The sequence below is a fragment of the Pongo pygmaeus genome, chromosome 4, assembly GCF_028885625.2.
Source record: "Pongo pygmaeus isolate AG05252 chromosome 4, NHGRI_mPonPyg2-v2.0_pri, whole genome shotgun sequence".
NCBI classification, from domain to species: domain Eukaryota; kingdom Metazoa; phylum Chordata; class Mammalia; order Primates; family Hominidae; genus Pongo; species Pongo pygmaeus.
Window position 1 is genome coordinate 61,733,518 of NC_072377.2, and position 19,324 is coordinate 61,752,841.

The following is a 19,324-nucleotide window of genomic DNA, read 5'->3' on the forward strand; positions in this document are numbered from 1 at the left end:
ATCTGATTTAGAACTCTGCTTTCTCCTGGCCCATGAACGCAGAGAGAAAGCTATAATTCTTTACAATCATGAGCATCTTTAGCCTTGGGAAGTGTGTCAATGTGCTGGAAGAAGGTAGTTGCTTCTCAAAGGCTGCCATGTTAGAAATCCATATGGCCAATGTTTCTGCCATTGTTCCTTTCCTGCTGTGAGGAAAAGTGCCTATGTAGTCTCTGGCTACACGTGATTGTCCTGTGTGATACGATGCCATGATCTGGCCGTCTCTTACAGTACAGCTTTTCATTCCGAGATAGCCTGTCGTGCTGGCTGTTTTGGATGCAGCTTGGCATGAGCACAGAAAGTTCATACAGCCACGCACAACTTGATCTACTAGTTGTGAACGGAAACTTTTGAACACGTTCCACCAGCTGCACAATGGTACCATTTATTACTTTATTCTCAGGGGAAAACGTTTGCTGTGTGAATAATACCAGGGACTTATGTAAGCTTCTTCATTTTCAGGGAGCTTTATGGGTGTCAGCAAATTCACACAACACCCTGGTAAGGTAGCAAGGCATCGTTACGTCTTCTTTACAGGGAGAGAAATCAGATCACAGCATCGGATTTTCCCAAGGCCAAATGGACAATAAGTGGCATGGACTTATTTCCAGAGAGATCCATACTATTCTGCTGGAAAGCACAAAGAATTTCCCACTCACAGAAAGTCTCAGTGGGATTCAATCCTGGACTTAAAACTTGTGGATTAGTACCCTGACTTTTGATGTATCTCCTAAATGTTGCCTTACTTTGGGTTTTGTTCAGATGGGTAAAAAGAGCAAGACAAGGCAGGGGCACCCATCTAGGTGAGTGATGAAGATTTCAGTATCTCCCTTGCCACTGAGTAATTGTCTAATCTATAATCACAAGATCATGGGGGTTTGGGGGTGTGTGAGGGGATGTAAGTATCTATAAAGCCCCATGAGAAAAAAAAAAAAACTTGCAGTATAATATAGAACAGATTTGTTGATTTCAATTGCTGTTTAGGAGATTGAGAAAGTTTTCCCTATCAGCTCCAGGAACATACTAAATGCCTGCTGTAGTGAACTGAATTGTGGCCTCCAAAAAGATATGTCCAAGCCGTCAACCCCAGTACCTCTGACTGTGACCTTATGTAGCAAATGGGTCTTTGCAGGTGTAATGAAGGAATGATCTTGGGATGAGATCATCTGGATTTAGGATAGGCTTAAATCTAATGACAGCAGTCCTGAAAAGAGAATGGCAGCGGGAGATCTAAGACACAGACATACAGACGGGGAAGACCAGGTGAAGACACTGGCAGGGACTGGAGTGATTCAGCTGTAAGCCAACGAACGTCAAGGGTTGCCAGCAGCCACCTGAAGCCAGGAGAGTGTGGAATGGGTTCTCCCTCAGAGCCTCCAGAAGGAACTGACTCTGCCAGCACCTTGATTTCAGGCTTCTGGCCTCCAAAACTGTGAGAGAATTAATTTTTGTTGTATTTTAGGTCACCCAGTTTGTGGCTATTTGTTAGACTAGCCCCAATAAACCCTCTTCGGCTCCTTCTTCCAGTCTTTAGAGTCATGTGGACTTTAACCCAATTTAAAGCTGTATACACGCCATGCCAGATATTTCATTTGAATTGTTTTATTTTTGTAGAAATGGGGTCTTGCTCTGTTGTCCAGACTGGAGTGCAGTGATGTGATCATAGTTCACTGCAGCCTTGAACTCCTGGTCCAAGTGATCCTCCTGCCTCAGCCTCTCCAAATCTTTTAATTTGTATGTATGTATGTATGTATGTATGTATGTATGTATGTGTGTGTGTGTGTGTGTGTGTGTATGGCAGAGAGAGAAAGGGCATTCTAATTCCAAAGTGATTGAAAATTATTCTCCTAGATAACCACCATTAGTGAATGAAGAATTGGATTATCTTGACACATCTCACTGTGAAAGCAGAAGGGGCATGCATCTGGAAGGCAGGAGAAGTCAAGAAGACAGAGGGGTGAGTTCAAATTCTGATTGCAAAGCAACAATTTTCATACCTTCTCTTCTCTAGGCCACTGCACCAAGGAGCACACATGGAGCACAGAATAGCCTTTAAAAATAATAAGGTAATAATTACTAACACAAATTCATGACATAAAATTCAACTATTATTGAAATTCATAATATAGAAAATGACAACCTCTAAAATACGTATGGTACATATTCCTCTGATATTTTTTTCCCTGCTCAACAATATAAATACACACACACACTCTTTCTCCCCCTAACATTTTAAAAATTGGAATGGAGAGTAGGTCTGCAGGCAGCCTGGTGCCTACTAATTTTTTGGAGCTAATTCAGCTTGACAGAAGCAATGTTTGCTGAGTGTGCCTGGGTGTAAGTCCTGTTTCTTGCAAGCCTTGGGTAAGGCACAAAACCTTCACAAAATACATCTGATATGAGATTACTTCTATGGTTAGAGAACAAGTTTGGCAAACCTTTTCTGTCAAAGACTCGGTAGTAAATATTTTAGGCTCGTGGGCTATGAGGTCTCCACTGCAATGACCCAACTCTGGTGTAGCGTGAAAGCAGCCACAGATCATGTGCACATGCATGTGCATTTATGCCATATTGTCAGTACACTGCTGCAGAACAGATTACCCCACACTCAGTCAATTAAAACAACACCCACTTATTATTTCTAGTTCCATAGGTCAGAAGTCTGGGTGGACTTACCTGAGCTCTTCACTTAGGTTTCGCGCTGCTGACATGAAAGTATTGGCTGGCTGGGCTCTTATCTGGGGGCTTCCAAGCTCATTCAGGTTGTTGGAAGAATCCATCTCCTTGGGGTTGTAGGACTGAAGTCCTGGTTTCCCTGCTGCTTGTCATCAGGGCCACACTCAGGGCTCCTGTGGGCAGTTCATAGTACAGATGTTTGCTCTCTTCCTGGTCAGCTGTAGCATGTTTCTTTAACTTCTCTTCTGCTACCAGCAAGAGAGAACCCTGTTGTAAATGGCTCATATGATTAGGTTAGGCGCGCCTGGGTAATTTCCCTTTTGAAGAGCCCCAAATCAACTGATTAGTAATCTTAATGACATCTGCAAGAATCCCCTTTGCAATAAAATGTAACGTAAATCACAGGAGTGATACTTCAGTACATTCACAGGTTTCACTCACACTCAAAGGGAGGCGATTATACAAGGATGAGCATCCCTGGGAGACATTTTAGAATTCTGCCCACCACAGCTGGGTTCTAATACAGCTTTATTTATTGACACCAAAATTCAAATTGAATACAATGTTCTTGTGTAACAAAATAGTGTTCTTCTTTTGATTTCCTTCTTAATCATTTAAAAATGTAAAAGTTCTTAACTATTGAGGCTGCACAGAAACAGGCAAAGGCCTGGATCTAGCCCATGGCCTGTGGTTTGCTGACCCCTGGGCTAGAAGATCAAGTAAACAAATCTTGAAAAAATACCAAAAGAGAAATTGTCATAGTGCCCCATCCAGTGCCTTGATCACAGTAGGTACTCAGTGAACGAATGAACAGATACTGGTTCCAGGAGAGACAGAAGACACATGCACCCCACATACCCTAGAGCTGAGTCCGCTGCTGTGGGTAAAATACAAACACTCCCGTCTCTCCTTTTGAATGTGAGACCAGGCATAATCACAGGACGTTCAGGTGACCCAGAGCTCAGACTCCAGCGCCTTCTACATTTCCCTCAGGCTCCAAAGCAAAAGCACGGTATAATTACAAGGGCCATGTTGCAGTTTAGGTCAATCCAGCGCACGTTATCTGATAACTGAATTCCAAAGCCAAGCGAAACTCTCAGCAGTCTTTCCCCAAGATGCTGGGCTCAGCATCAGTGTTCAGTTCTCCTTAATTACAGGTTGGCTTGTTTTGTTATGCAATAGTGCCCCAGCCCAGATGAATGTCATTTCCTTTCTTGGTAGGTGAAATGGATGAGGTGAGAAAGGCCCGGACCACGCCGAGAATCGAATGCATGGTAAACATAGGGCCATGGGGAAGTCTTAACACCACTTGGCAAGATCTCTCACTGATGGATCCACCCTGTATGTTTTCTGATTGGAAACATTCCCTGAGATAGGAAGGATCATGCTATTGGCTGAAGCTGCATCAGGGGAGTATTATTTGCTCTGGAAAATCTGGGAGAGGGTGTCCCAGTCTGTGAACTACCCAGACCCTCAGGTTCACAGAATACTAGGATGAGGAGGATCCCAAGGAACACCTGCATCAACTCTCATGTTCTACAAGGGAAGAAGCCAGGTCTCAGGGACATTAAATCACTTTCCCAAATGTACCAAGCTAGTCAGAGTGAAGAAAGATCCTATTTATCCCAATTCCCAGTGAAATGCCATTTCTGCACCATAGCTTCTCTTCTGCATGTGTCCTATGCTCCCGCACTTTTTGTGCTGCTTAGCGTTTTGCCCAGAAGTGTGCCAGAGATTATTGCTCATTCTTTCTCCTCCCACGGTCACAACACCTCCCTGGGCTGATGTCACCTCTTACTTTGCAATTCAAAATGTTGAAGAAGGTGCGACCTGTCTAGATTTTCGTGTAGTCTTCTCTCCTGATCGCTGTTTCAGATAACACATTCAGGATGTTGGTAAATCGCTGTGAATCAGAGCCTCGGGGACAGCCTGGTTTGGTGTGTGGACAGTCTGGCTAATGTCATAGCAGTCCCTGCCTTAAATATCAATGTCCGAGGAAGGTGGGATGCTGTTTCCAAAAGATTGATTTGCAATTCTGCTAATATATGGCTGAGTGTTCTTTAAAATGGAGTATTCTTCTTGCCCTCTGCCACCTTCACAACACCCTAAATCTTTGGAAGAATGTGCTTCTTGTTGTACCTACAAGTAGGGAGCATTTTCCTTGTCCGGCCTGTCCCAGTGTCTCGGGAACCCTTGAGGTTTCTGTCCCCATTCCACATACTTAGCCCCATCTCCAGGCTTCCTGTCCATCAGCATGAGAGATCATACTCTAGGAGTCTTAAGTGCTGAGTTCCCTAGTGGAAACTCACTGGATTGCAATGCCCCAAGTCCCTCCTTCTCTCTCTCAGTGCCTTGGGATGGGCTTTGTGCCAGCTGTGCCCATCCTGCTGTTCTGCAGCTTGGTGCCCCAGTTTGGCTGGCAATTCCTTCCTAACATGATGGGCCTCTGCTAAGGTCACATTCTTTCACCAACTCAGGGTCCTTCCAGCTCCTCCACCAAAATAGCGCCCTGGTTGTCCTCACTTGTCCCATCTTCAGCAGGGAGGCACTTGATTCTGTGGCATTTGGCACTGCTCACTGGGCTTTCTTTTCTTTTCACTGTAAGACTCACGCATTAGATCTGTCTTGCTATATTCCTAACAATGTCTCTGTGTCCCCACTCCCATTCAACTCTTGCCATTCTCCAGCCATTGCTCTTGAAGAATGTGGGACTAATACCCCTGGGTAGGGTCACAAGGCCCTGCAGAGGTGATGCCATGAAGTTGCCTACACAGAACTGCCTCCCTGCTAAGAGTTCCAGGATCAAATTCTTCTAGTTGCCTGCTTGGGTGGGTCCTCACCCCCACCCCTGCCCAGGGCACCATCTGTGGGAGATTAGGAAGTAACCACTGTCTACCCCTCAGACACCACGTGCTGCATGACTGTGTCCTGAGGCAGCCACATGGCTGTCAGCCCTGAAGGTCCTGAGATCCCCATTCTGAGACCCTTCGCTTACTCACTGCCCTCATTCTTCTTTCTCTGTCCACTCTCAGGGCAACTACATCCACACAGTGAAGGCAGGGCCTGTGTAGTGGATGCCAGGCTGTCTTCACATACATTTCTCTTTCTCTTAAGCATCCTGGACCATAAAGCCCTAGTGTGCTGCTCCTACCTTGCCAGGAGGACTCCTGTCTCAGCTCTGTCTCCTGAAGATGACCCTTCAGGAGAGAAAAAGCATCTCCTGTTACCTGTGCCCAGATGGTCCTTAAAAATTATTTTCTTATTTGATAAACATGAAAATGTTATGTCTAACCAGCCAACAGGCTCTAGACCTGAGCCATCTAGGAAGATGAGGCCCCACCCCTGACTAGTGCCCTCTTTGCAGATTCACCGATGCAGATTCTTGTCAGCAGAGATAATTTGTCAAATTTTACTTTCATCAAGAGAAATATAATTAGAGCGATGTACTTTTGATTTCTAAATTATGAAATTCTATTATAATGTGAAGTGTGTATTTTCAAAGTATACATACATTTCCTTTTAGAAATGTTGATATACCTCCCTAGGAACTTTCCTTCCTTTTGTTAGAAAACCAATGCTGTAAAATGTTAGGGAACAAAAGAAAGGTATGGAGGAAGATCAACCTTGTGGGACCCAGGAAGAAACAGGGAAGAAGAATCCCAGTATGAAACTACCTTTCCAGGACAAATAACATTCTCAGAAGTGGGCATGTACTTTGTCTCCAGGCAGATAGCCTGCCCATTACATTTTTGTTTTGTTTTGTTTTGTTTTGTTTTGTTTGAGACGGAGTCTTACTCTGTCACCTAGGCTGGAGTGCAGTGGCATGATCTCAGCTCACTGCAGCCTCCACCTCCTGGGTTCAAGCGTTTCTCCTGCCTCAGCCTCCTGAGTAGCTGGGACTACAGGTGCCTGCCACCATGCCCAGCTAATTTTTGTATATATTTTTTAGTAGAGATGTGGTTTCACCATGTTGGCCAGGCTGGTCTCGAACTCTTGACTTCAAGTGATATGCCTACCTCGACCTCCCATTACATTTTAAATAGCATAGCTCTCTGCTACACTGTATATTTCCCAAATAAAAAGTTTTCAGCTCAACTTCTAGAAAAGCTCTGCTTTATCAACTTTCTGTTTCTCATGCCATGAGTTGACTATGACTCTCTCATGCACCTGCCAATCAGTTTTATCACTTGCCATTAGGAGGTCCTTGGGAAGCAATGGGAAAGCTCCCCAGTCCAGAGAAACTAACTCCAGGCATGTGTCTGAACTCAGAGGCTCCAACCAAGAGCAGGGAATGGCCTTGTGGGAGGTGAGTGCATTTTGGATATGGGGAGCAAGGCTGGTGGGATTCTGCTAATGAAACTGATCACAGGTGGCACGGCTCTCCTTTGAACTTAATTATTTTTAAAGTTCACCTCTCCCTGATCCATAACGAGGTCTGGTGAGACTTGTCATAGTCCCAGAATTATTTCGATCATTCCAGCTCAGCAGAAACAATGAGAGAACATCAATATGGCAACCACAGACGTCTGGGAACAGGGATCATCACCCAGGCCTGGGAGCTCTGCGCAGTTTTGTCTGCCTTGGCTCCACAGTGCTCTTTGCCCTGTGATACACTGCACCACTGTACAGCTTCACACAGCTGGCACTAGCTCCACAGTGGCTAAGGTTGTGTTGCTTAGGACTAACCTGGAGGAGAGGAGAGGAAAAGATGGTATTAGCGGCTCCCTTTCATGTCAACAGGTTCACTGAAAAAGGAGCAAAGGGCTTAGTCATGTTTTAATGCTCTCAAAGCTTACTACGTATCCAGGATATTTTGGGTTATATTTAGTATTTGATTCATGTTTCAATTATTTTAGCAGTAGACAAAGCAAAAGCTGAGTGAGTCCCATGCAGTAAAATCCTGAAAGCTTTTCCCAACCTAAAGATAGCCAATAACTTTCAGCTTACATTTTACATGAGGAAAAACAAATGTTTCAGTGAAGCGTCCCAAATTCTTAGAAGAATCAGAGATAAGAAGCTCCCGCCAGCAACTTCAGTGTCCCTGGCCCAATTTAGTGGTTTGTGCCTTGGCAGAGCTCCTACTAACAGGACAGAGGACTCTTTGGGAAGACAGAGCCCATTTGAAAGGCGAGTGTTATTTATAAATTATCTCCAGATGGTCCAGTTCCTACAATTCCTACGTTGCTCAGACTCTCAGAGTGGAAATTTTAATCATAGACTGTTTGAGGTTGATTTGGTCTAAGCGAGGGACAATTTTGAGGATTCAAGTGACAAAAAGAAGGCAGAAGAGTTATCTCTTGAGACTGCTCTCCGGAGACCTGCCCTTGCTTGTGGAGCCTTAGTTAATCACCATTTGTTTTCTGCTTTGCAATTCACAAAGCCCTTTTCTCAGAGTTTCAGACAGGCCTCCTCCCTTTGCACCTGGGAGGAACTACTGAAAACATCCTCCAGGGTAGGAACCACACTGAATATTTAATTTACTTTTTAGAACATCTAATACATATTAGACATGTAGATATTATATAAAAGACACAGGTTAGGTATTAGAACTCCAAGCCTACCTGCTTCTATTAAACACGTCCCCACATCAGGAACTGTTGTCCGATCTACACTTAGCCTGCCTGCCTACCTGCCTTCTTTCCTTCCTTCCTTCCTTCTTTCCCTCCCTCCCACCTTCCTTCCTTCCTTCTTTCCCTCTTTCCCTCCTTTCCTCTTTCCCTCCCTCCCTCCTTCCTTCCTTCCTTCCTTTCTTCCCTCTTTCTGTACTTCAATCTTTCCACCAGTCAGTCCTTCCATTATTTCTTTCATTTATCCAGCAATTGTTTATGAAGAACTTACTATATGCCAGGGATGGGGTTAGCTATGGCTCAGAGTTCAGAACACACTTCAGATCTCAGTGGAGAAAGAAGTAGCATGTGACCCCTCCCCACCACAGACCTCTGCAGAACCTCATGAATTCCAGCCAATGACAGTCCACATATGCAAAGGAAAAAACCCTTGCCATGCTTACATCTACCATGGTGAATGCCAGCAAGACTCTGGGGAAAGATTATCTGTCCAAGTTTATGAAATTAAATGTGCCCTTGGAGTGGGGGTGGGGGTTCTCTTGGGCCTGTAGACATCATTTAACTGCTTTAATAAACCCGTCCTGGAACTTCCCTATCACGGTACTTCTTCATATCTGAGATAACTTCAAATTTTAGGCTATCTTTTCCTTTACTTTCAGCTAAAAGCAATATACCAGGTGCATGCCTCAAATGGATTATACCATAATTCAGGAGTTGGCAAATTATAGGCCTATGAACAGCTGTCTGTTTTTGTTAAGTAAAGTTTTATTGGAACACGACCTCATCCTTTCTTTCAAGTACTGTCTTTGGCTGCTTTTCCATTACAATAGCAACACGGAGTAGTGATGGAGGCCAAATGGCCCTTAAGCCTAAAATTCCTCTATTTGGCCCTATAAGAAAAAGTTTGCAAACCTTTGCCATTCTTGAACATGATCATTCCTTTTGTTGTTGGATATTGTTTTTCTAAGCTTCTCCAAAAATTGTCTTTTTAAGCAAGGTTTTAAACCTGTCACTTGGCCATATTCTTGCATATAAAAACAAATGTTATAAATCGGGAAAGAATCCAATTAGAAAATAAATAATGCAGGCATGGAAGTAATTTACAATAATCTTCTAGATCATCTGGGATCTTATTAGAGTCTGCCAAAGGTTGCGGTCAATGCGCAAGATTACATTTTCCACGTATAAATAAGTACAGGTAATTATAACAACGAATTCAAAACTACAGCCTAACCCAGGAGAAGAACAAGAAAAAATGTGGGGTTTTTTTTCCCCTCATTTTAGGTTTAAATCAGCCAAACTAAACTTCCTCCTGGGCTGAAAGATGTTGGTGGAACTCACATCACAATGAATATTTTTACAGCTGAGGGAGAAAGGGCCCTGAAATGAGTATCCAGGAGGCCCTCCTTAAGCACCCTTGCTTCAGAGTTCTGCAAACCAAGTGTTGGGGAGATAACGACTGTTGGTTAAATAAGGCACGATCAAAGTCTATCATGTAAATAGAGCCAACTATATATTTGATATTTTGGCTTGTTGCCATATTCTCTCGCTCTCCTAAAGAAGAAAAAAACCCTTCTTGTTAGAAAGTTCCCTGGGATGGCTGAAGTTGCCTTCCTTTAAATTATCCGGGTGGCAGGCAGTTCTGCAGCTAATTAAAATTGCGGCTGCACAGGTTGCAAGAAGGAGCAAATAACTTATCGAACTTTGTGGGAACTTCGAGATACAGCGGCCCCAGTCATACATTTCTCCTTGCTTCTTTAGAAGCTGCTTACAAACCTTCCCCTTGGTGCAGAAAGAACAAGATGTTCACGTCTCCTAAGTTTTTGGGGGGCTTCCAGATTGTCCCCAGGTCAAAACCTGCCACATAAGCTGGTGAGGTGCATAATGATCTGAACAATCTTTGTGGATGAGCCGAGCCTGGTTCTTTTGTCAGGGGGAGTCATCTAGGACGAGCTTGGCATCCTGGACAGAGTCCAGAGTACACAGCCCCTGAAGGCAATGCTCCATAAATGCCCAGGATCTGACGATGCTCTACACACACACACACACACACACACACACACACACACACACACACACACACAATGCCAAGTGCAGTGAAAACATCACCACTGAACTCTCGGGAAAGCAACTAGATAACCACTGACTGCAACATATTAGACTCAGAGTGTGGACAATTAGAGACAGAAAGTTTCAACTTTATGAATATTCAACAGGAACCAATGAAATTGTTTTTGGAAAGCTCCCATTTACAACTTCCAGCCCATTCCACTGTTATCTTCTTTCCAAAACATCTGATATGGGAGCCTTCCACTTCCTTTCCCAAAGAACGCTGGATGTATGCTAAGTTTTCCATCTCAACCATGTAAATCAACAACTTTTGCTCCCCGTTTCTTAACTGAGAGAGATATTAACATCTGTGACTGATAAAGTACTCAGTTTATTGAAGGGTTTTAACTCATAATAATTATAGCAATAGGAAAATTTATAAATAACTGAAGTAAGTAAATTTTTCAACTTAGGAAAGAACAGTTAAAAGTTGGGCACCTTTCCTTTTTTTAACTTGAAAGAGTTTTGATACATGTTATTCACTATCTCATTATAATTTTGACATATAGCCTTGTCAATGGGTAGAGAGAAGTACTATTTATTTGAAAGCATGTGAAGCTCAAAGTGATTAAATGATTTAGTAAGGTTGCAATGCCTTCTTGTTAGCCATGTTTATGGTTATTATTCTATGCTACTACATCTTTTCAAAAGACAAAAACTTACAAAAATTTAGAAAATCACTCATTGTTTCATAACTTATAAAAGAAAAAGACTCAACCAAACAAAGATAACGACATAATTTGGCAGGAAAGTGTGGGTTTAACTGTCAGAGCTATGTAACTAAAGGGATGCTTCAGGAAATTTACCTGGCCCTCTGAACCTCATTTTCTCATCAATAAAATGGGTATAATAATATCTACCATGCAAAATTGTTGTGGGAATTGGGAATAAAATACACAATGTCCCCAGAATACGGTGGACCCACCACAAATGGTAGTTATTCACATTTTGGAGTGAATGGCATTAAGGCATCAGGTGTTTGGATTTTACATATGATTAAAAATATTTATTATACATTATGTTCTATTATAAACATTTGTCTCTTTATAGACTTACATTGCCTAATAAAAAGTGCATATACCATTTTCCATGTAAATAATTCCTATTACCAGACATATAGGTAGTTTCCTATCTTTACTCTTACAGATAACATTGTGATGAAAATCTTTATGCGTGGTTGGGTGTGGTAGCTCACACCTGTAATCCCAGCACTTTGGGAGGCTGAGGCAGATGGATCACCTGAGGTCAGGGGTTTGAGACCAGCCTGAACAACATGGTGAAACCGTGTCTCTACTAAAAATACAAAAATTAGCCAGGTGTGGTGGCGCACACCTATAATCCCAGCTACTCAGGAGGCTGAGGCAGGAGAATTGCTTGAACCTGGGAGGCAGAGGTTGCGGTGAGCTGAGATGGAGCCATGTACTCCAGCCTGGGCAATAACAGCGAAACTGTCTCAAAAAAGAAAAAAAATAATAAAATCTTTATGCATAAAGCTTCATCCACATTGAATCCTGAGGATCAGTTTCCTGAAGTAACATTTCTGGATCAAAGGGAATGAAGAGTCTAAAGGCCCATGATTTTTGGGGCCAAACTGCTTTATAGAGAGATTCTGCCGATTCTCATGATCATCAGCAGTCGGGGGAGGATCTTCTCACCTCACTCTCACTAGTCTCTGTTTCTATCATTCCAGAAGTCTGTGCAAATGTGATTGCAAAAAGAGCATCTCCTTTGTTCTGATTTACATTTCCTTGGTTGCTAGTGAGGATGACTCCAAATATTTAAGTTTAATTACAAATTAATTACTCTTTTTTCCCCCATTTTTGGGGTCTCGTTTTTTTTTTTTCTCCATAGATTTGTATGAGTTCATTATTTATATGAACAATGTTAACCTTGCTGAGGGACCCAGCCACCTAAATCAAATGGGCAGGATGGGCCGGGAGAAATAAGGCAGAAATGACTGTAGAGGAACCAATATAGGAGCCACTCGTGACATACTGGCCTCTCAGTAAAACTGAGCCCCATGATTTCCTCAAACTCTCTGAAGGTATAGAGCACTCAGAAAGTGAAAAAAGGGGAAGAGAGTCAAGTCACTAATATTTGTTGACTATTAAATATGACTATTTAATCTCTTATGTACCACATATGTGTTGGGCAATGATTACCTGTGCCAGTCTTTGTTCTAAATGCTGGGGATATTACAATGAAGATATGGGACGGGGTCTCCACTTTCATGGAGCTTATTTATCAAATGTTTATTGAATGTCAGGCACATTTTTAGAGGCCTTCTAATCCATCACCTCAAGAACTCTATATGATATTGTTATTTCCTTTTTCCAGATAAGAAAACTGAGCCTCAGCTGGGTTGGTTTAGAGCAGAGATCAAGCAGTTTAGTACTGGAGTCAGGATCTGAACTCAGGCACTCAGGCTCCAGAGCCCACAGGTTTCACTATCCTAATAAATAAGATAAAAGCTCAAGTACAGACAGTGTTTGCTTTGCACCTTAGTGCAGGATTGTAAGAATGACCTTGCAGGCTGGGTATGGTGGCTCACACCTGTAATCCCAGCAGTTAGAGACCAGCCTGAGCAAGATGGTGAAAGCCCGTCTCTACAAAAAATACAAAAATTAGCTGAGCATGGTGGCATTCACCTGTAGTCCTAGCTACTCAGGATGCCGAGGTGAGAGGATTGCTTGAGCCCAACATGTCAAGGCTGCAGTGAGCTATGATGGCAACACTGCACTCCAGCCTGAGCGACAGAGTGAGACCTTGTCAAAAACAACAACAACAACAACAAACACCAAAAGACCATGCAGAAACCTCACAAAGAAATAATCACAATGGTCCCATAACCTTTAGAAATATTTGTCAAAACATTAAAAACTCTCTATCAGTTATAAATGTATAAGGAAATGAAAAAAATGGTAAAACAAATATTTATTTAGCACACTAATTTTACAGATTAGAAATGTTGAGAATTGTGCTATTTCTTTGTAAAAAACTTACCAAGAGTAGTTTGAGCAGTGCATTCTGTATTCTTTCATGAAATGCTCAGTCAAGTGCAGCCACAAGAGGAGACAGAGGAGAAGCTCAGGAAAACAATACTCACAGGTCCTAGAGACAGGAGACAAACCACACCAGGCAGGGCCACGTGGGGTAGCCTCAGGGTGGTCAGGAGGCAGAAAGCAGGGGTACAGGGAAAGCCGAGGCTACAGCCTTTATTAGGGTTTCCCAGCAGGGCAACGGCAGTTTAGGACTGGCTAGTTTGAATCACTTCAGCAGGCACTTGACTATAGGGGTGGTCTTTAGTTGCCTGGTTCCTGGCCTTTGGTTGACTAAGGCAGAGGTGCAGGGGCCACATAGAGGAGAGATGGCTCTGGGTTGGGCAGTTTGCGTATCAAAGGCACACTCCCAGCTGAGCCCTTTGCTGTCTCTAAGGATTGGCCAGCCCTGGGAGAGGCAGTTAGACAGGTTTTTAAGATATTGAAACATCATAACATACAGAAAATAAAAAATATAAATAATACACAGTGTTACCTTTTTGTCATACAACTTACAGTATAGAAAAATATATTTTCTATGCCCTGGTAAATTGTTACTCTCCTTTCTAAATTTGAGTGAGCACCCAACATTTAATCTTTTTCACTTTTAATTCATGAATTAACTCTGAGAGTTCCTTTAATGTGATTTTTTAAATTTAAATTTAAATTTTTTTTTTTTTTTGCTGGCATCACTTCCTCTGGGATATCTTGCTCCTTGTCCTCACTTTCCTCATTTATGTCAATAAGGTCACCTTCGCGAAGTTCCTCTGGCTGCCTATGTAGAGTCTAGGATGCCTGAGTGTTGACATCCCAATCTCAGCTATATCTTCTCACTTCCATTTATGTTGGATTTGAATCTCACTCCCTGCGTTCTCATTTTTCATTTCTTTGCTTCACTTTCATTTTTGCTGGCCACTTCCCTCCATTGATGTCCATTTGTGTAAGATATCACATGGGTCATCACTGGAAGACAAGGAAGCACAGCGACATGCTTTGCTGTCTGTGTGTGAACCAATATCAGGGTGTGGTGACCATCACTGGCAGACTTTGAAAGAAGTGATGTGATTGGCCACTGACTGATCATAGTGTTCATATTTACAAAAGTGATGTGTGTCCTGAAGAGCTAGCAGCGAAGTCTGTGCTTCATGCAGGAACTGACAGTTCATAGACCATGGTGAATGAAATCTGAACCTTGCCCTTGTGGGGACTGCATCTATTTAACTAAACTGACTAAACAGTCATGATTGAAATTCAAACATATTGGAAGCCCAATATGTTTGCAATATGTTTCCCATATTGGCAAAGGAAGAACTATCTGCTTCTTGGTACTGAACCTTGCATAGCTATAACAAGGAAATGATAGCACATTTTAAAGACGACGACATGGATTTTATTTTGTCAAGTTGTTTTTTTCCATTGTGTAAAATAGCAGGGTGTGACCACAGCAAGCACTATTGTTTAATCATTCAGTTGAAAACTCAGCCCACACATCTCTCCTCACCCAGTGGACCTGCTCTTTTAGGATAATTCCATCTAGTTCACAAAGCCGTACTGAAGATATTTCCTGTCTTCATGCAAAACACTTCCATCCTCTCCCTGCCCAGGGGAGGAAATGGAAAGAGAACGCTTATCCATCACAACAGGATATAGAGCTGTGGACCTGATTCTACCCCATGTCTCTGATTTAATGTGCAGTCTGAACCCAGGCACAAATCTAAGCAATACACCATATGTGCAGGCCCCAGGGGAAATGAGAACAAGCCTGAAGGAAGTTAGGCAAGAGAGCAAGCCCAGAGACAATATATATTCTTTGCTACACATTCTATTTCCTTTGGGCCTGGATTCCATGGGTTTCTCTGTATGTATCGGTGTGCATGTATGCTTGGAAGATTGGTTTATGAAGGGCACAGGAGTCTGCATCTGACTCCTGGTGCATATGTGATTGCAAAAGTGAGAAGAGGAATATCAGGAGGAGGAGGTGCATGAAAAGGGAAGAGTGAGGTTCTGGCAGGATCATTCAGAATGCACACTAAGGCCAATATGTTCGGAAAGGAGTGTGTAGTAAGGAGAAGAGTGTCTTAGTTTCCCAGAAGTTGGTCCTGAACACAAGGAGTTAATTTGGGGAGTAATCCCAGTAAGACCAGGAGAGTGCAGAAATGAACCAAGGACGACAGGGAAGCAAGACAGGATATGACAGGGGCAGGTTATGAATGCGGACACTTGGGGCTTAGTCACCCTGGAGACCTCTGTGTGGCAATTCGGAACATGCTGCCGAGTTGTCTCACCCAAGGGATGAGAAAGCCGAGATATTTACACACCAAATCCCATCCTGGTTGAGGGCTGCTTGCTGTCGATTGCCTTTTCAGCCCTTATGGCCAGGCCTGCATGCAGAGCACACTCTCAGGAGGCCAGGGGGAGCCTAGAGGCAGACTCACAAATTCTTACAGTACCAGGCCATCTGGAGTGCACAAAATGGGAAGTAGCCACAGGTACTGGTAGGGCACCAACAGGGCCTGCTATTAGGTTCTGAATGTGGTCCGGGCACTGCTGTAAGCACTTTGCATGTGTTAACGTGTGAGATGCTCACAAGCCTACAAGATAGGTCTTGTTATCACCATTTTATAGATGTGGCACAGAGAGGTTAAGTCACTTGCCCAGGCTCACAGGCTCTATGGAGCCTTAGCATATGTGTTACAGCACATTGGCAATGCCCTCTGCAATGCATGCTTTTATCTTCTCTCTTTCCTTTGTTTTCCCACAAACTCTCCTAGGTTTTTAAGGCTTATGATAACTGAAGAGCATTTGTTGGTGTGAGGTACTTTACATGAGCAGGATCCCCAACAACATAGGGTACCAGCCACCCCTGGACAGTACACCCGAGCTTATATAGAGGGAAGTACAGTTCTCTTATTTAAGTCACTGTGCTTGGGAATCTTGTCATCACCATGAACACACAGGGTAATGTTGGAGTTCTAAGTACGGCTCTGCGACACCAAACACAGAAGGAGATATGTGGACCCAGCCCTGCTGCAGCAGTGAGACCTTATACAGGAGGAGCTGAGTCAGTGTCTGAGGACCTGCATCCCACCCCGTCCTGAGTGCTTTTTCTCTTGCTTTGATTAAAGGAGGACTCAGTCTCTTGTAGATTTCCATTCCTTGTGGAGGGAGCTGATACAAGAGACAACATGACTGAGTCTTCTTTGGCTCCCCCACGAGTCACTGCTTGAGCCTGCCTCACCAAACCAGTCCTGAGGTCTCAGTGCACAGAGCTGTCAGCAAACCTCCCACTCCCTGTTTGTGTTGGCTTTTGTCACCGTGCCATGCTGGAGGTGTTGGCTAAAGCTGTTTACTGGCTTAATTTAAAAACACCTCGAGGTGTTCTTAAAATTCTGCTTTGAGCAGCAATATGGACAGAATGGCAATGAAGCCAGAAAGCAATGAAGATAAATAGAATATAACCAAACAAAATTATCATAAAATCACATGGAGCAGCTTAAGGGAACTTTTGAAAAAGTAGATTATTTAAATACAATATTACACACATATATCTACACATACATAGGCACACATATATGTATATGAATGCACATACCTGTATAATTTCAGGAGATCTTATTGTCTTCATGGAGCTCACTTATTCATACCATAGAGGTCAGGCCATGTTCTAGGCTAAGTGCAACTCTGAAGCACGTTCTTCCAGACCAAAACAACAGAACAAAGCACAGAAGACTTAAAATATTAGTTTTATATGCATGAAAAATAATGGCATCAAAAATCAGACTCCTATGGCAAAAGCCACCAACATAGCTTTCTTGATTATTTTTATGGGGCCAGGAACCATTTGATAGCGGGATGTGGGTAAAACCAGGCGATACGAAGTGAGGAGCTAAAAATCAGCTTACCTAGCATCGTCAATTGCCTAAATTGAATGTCAAGAGAAAAACCTTAGAAAATGCTCATCCAATCTCCAGGAAACAAAAGGTCAAAGAGGAGAAGCTCATGGAGCTATTCGGTGGCAGGGTGATGGCTAAAAGTCAGCTCTCCTGTCTTCAACTCTGCACAAAACTTCACGGCTTCCCTCGTTCAGTGTTCTTCATTTGTCACAGTGCACTGCAACACGACATTGAGGGAAACCCCTAAAACTTACAATCCCTCCCTCTTCATCACCCTATTTCCTAGAGTCACGCCACACAGCCACTTTCCCTACCCAACCCTGGCCACAGGTCCTGGCCGGCTGTCTTGGCTCAAATGCAGGTAAGGGTTAGTCAGAAGGGAAAGTGAAGAGGGAAGTCAGGAGAGGAGTGGGGTGAGATTCTCTTTGCAAGCGGAGAGGCTCAATTAACAATGACAGAAGAATTCCAGCACTGTCTCTCTTCCACAGCCCAAGAATAACATCCAGGAGTCAACACCTCTGCCTCCCACATGCTGACACACAGTCTCTTTGTCTTGTCTTGTGTTGAACCTTTAAGCACTCCAGAACCCAATTTCTATGTTTTCTCTCTCAAGGGTTGAATGGATTTAATAAGCATTTCTAAAAGTCACCTGAGAGTAGGCTTGTGAACCAACTCTGGGTTTTCCTCTTTCTCTGAGGTGACTCTACAGAAGAGAAACTCACTGGAACCAAGGTACTAACATTCTTCAGCCTCTAAGTAGGCACAAATTCTCTCATCAGAGGGACCTATAGAAAGCCAATATTGATGGGGCATGAGTTCCTTCCATCTAGAAAATAAAGACCTTACTCCTGATTGAACTGGTGGGGAGAGGGCAGAAGTGTACAAAGTCTGAGATACAACATTATGTTGGTAACAGCACCCATTCCCAACTCTCACTCCAGCAGCATTACTTAATGTAATATTTGATCATTGCTTAAATTATTATTATAGCTTCAGAAAACACCACGAGTGTATGATCATGATTATTATCTGGTTGTGTTTCTAGCTTACAACTTAAAAATGTAATCACATGGAAGAAGATCCCTCAAAAGACAAGAAATGGAGGAAATTAACATGTTACACATCAGCACTGGTCTTTGTCTGTTTTTTATTAAGTATGTTCCCAAAGCACTTCATAGGGGAAACCAAAGACACGTGGAATGTTTAAAGAGCATTGCACATCCAAATCATTTGATTCCCAGCTACAAGTCATTAGGCTGATATTATTAACGTCAAGCACACTTGGGAAATGTAAGTAAAGGACTGACAAATTTGGAAGGTCTAAAATGGAGATTACATTTGTGCAATTTCAAATTTTAGCTAAATGAATATTGTAAAAGCAAAGTATATTAGGTGGTTTCTGTGTGCCAGATACTGTTCTGAATGCTTTCTATATATTTTATTTCAGTATCATAAAAATCCCATGGACTAGGTACTATTATTAATCCCACTTTACAGTTGGGGAAATTGGTGTTCAGCATGGTTGGTAACTGGCTCAAGGCTACTGAGATACTTAGGTGGCAGAGTCAGGAATGTCTAACTACAAAATGTAGGCTTTTAACAAGTATGTTATATTGCTTCTCAATACCTAGAATACAAGGGTAATAAAAAAATAAGACACAAGAATTTTTGAGAGTATTCATTTGTTTTGTATATGTTTAGTGATGGTGTGTCTATACCAGGAACTACACATGAGGAGCTGAAGATACAGTTGAAAACTGACTAGGTTCCTGCCCTCTGGCATTTACATTCTAATCTAGACAGAAAAAAATATATAACCATAGAAAAAAATAAAATTAATGTAAGCTGTAGTAAGTGCTATGAGAAAGACAAAGAGCCTGATATATTAAATAAGGAAGGAGGACTCTCTTAGCATAAGTTCTCTGTGGAAAGCTTGGCAAAGAATTGCATGTAGGTGGTTTCTTTCAGGAAGTGATCACAGGGAAGAGTAGTGGGGACTGGG

General features: G+C 42.7%; 1 long non-coding RNA gene across 2 annotated transcripts; it reads right to left on the reverse strand.

Moving 5' to 3' along the window:
* Nucleotides 1-674: 674 nt before the first annotated feature.
* LOC129037249 (uncharacterized) lies at nt 675-18,060 on the reverse strand. 2 transcript variants are annotated; one of them, XR_010126385.1, is made up of 5 exons: nt 17,022-18,060; nt 13,395-13,502; nt 2,716-5,912; nt 2,037-2,089; nt 675-1,469 (listed from the first exon to the last, which is right to left on the reverse strand). It is a non-coding gene; the product is annotated as an uncharacterized LOC129037249 (long non-coding RNA). The 2 variants fall into 2 exon arrangements; XR_008502759.1 differs by lacking the exon at nt 675-1,469 and having other exon boundaries at nt 1,650-2,089.
* Between the last annotated feature and the right edge of the window lie 1,264 nt (nt 18,061-19,324).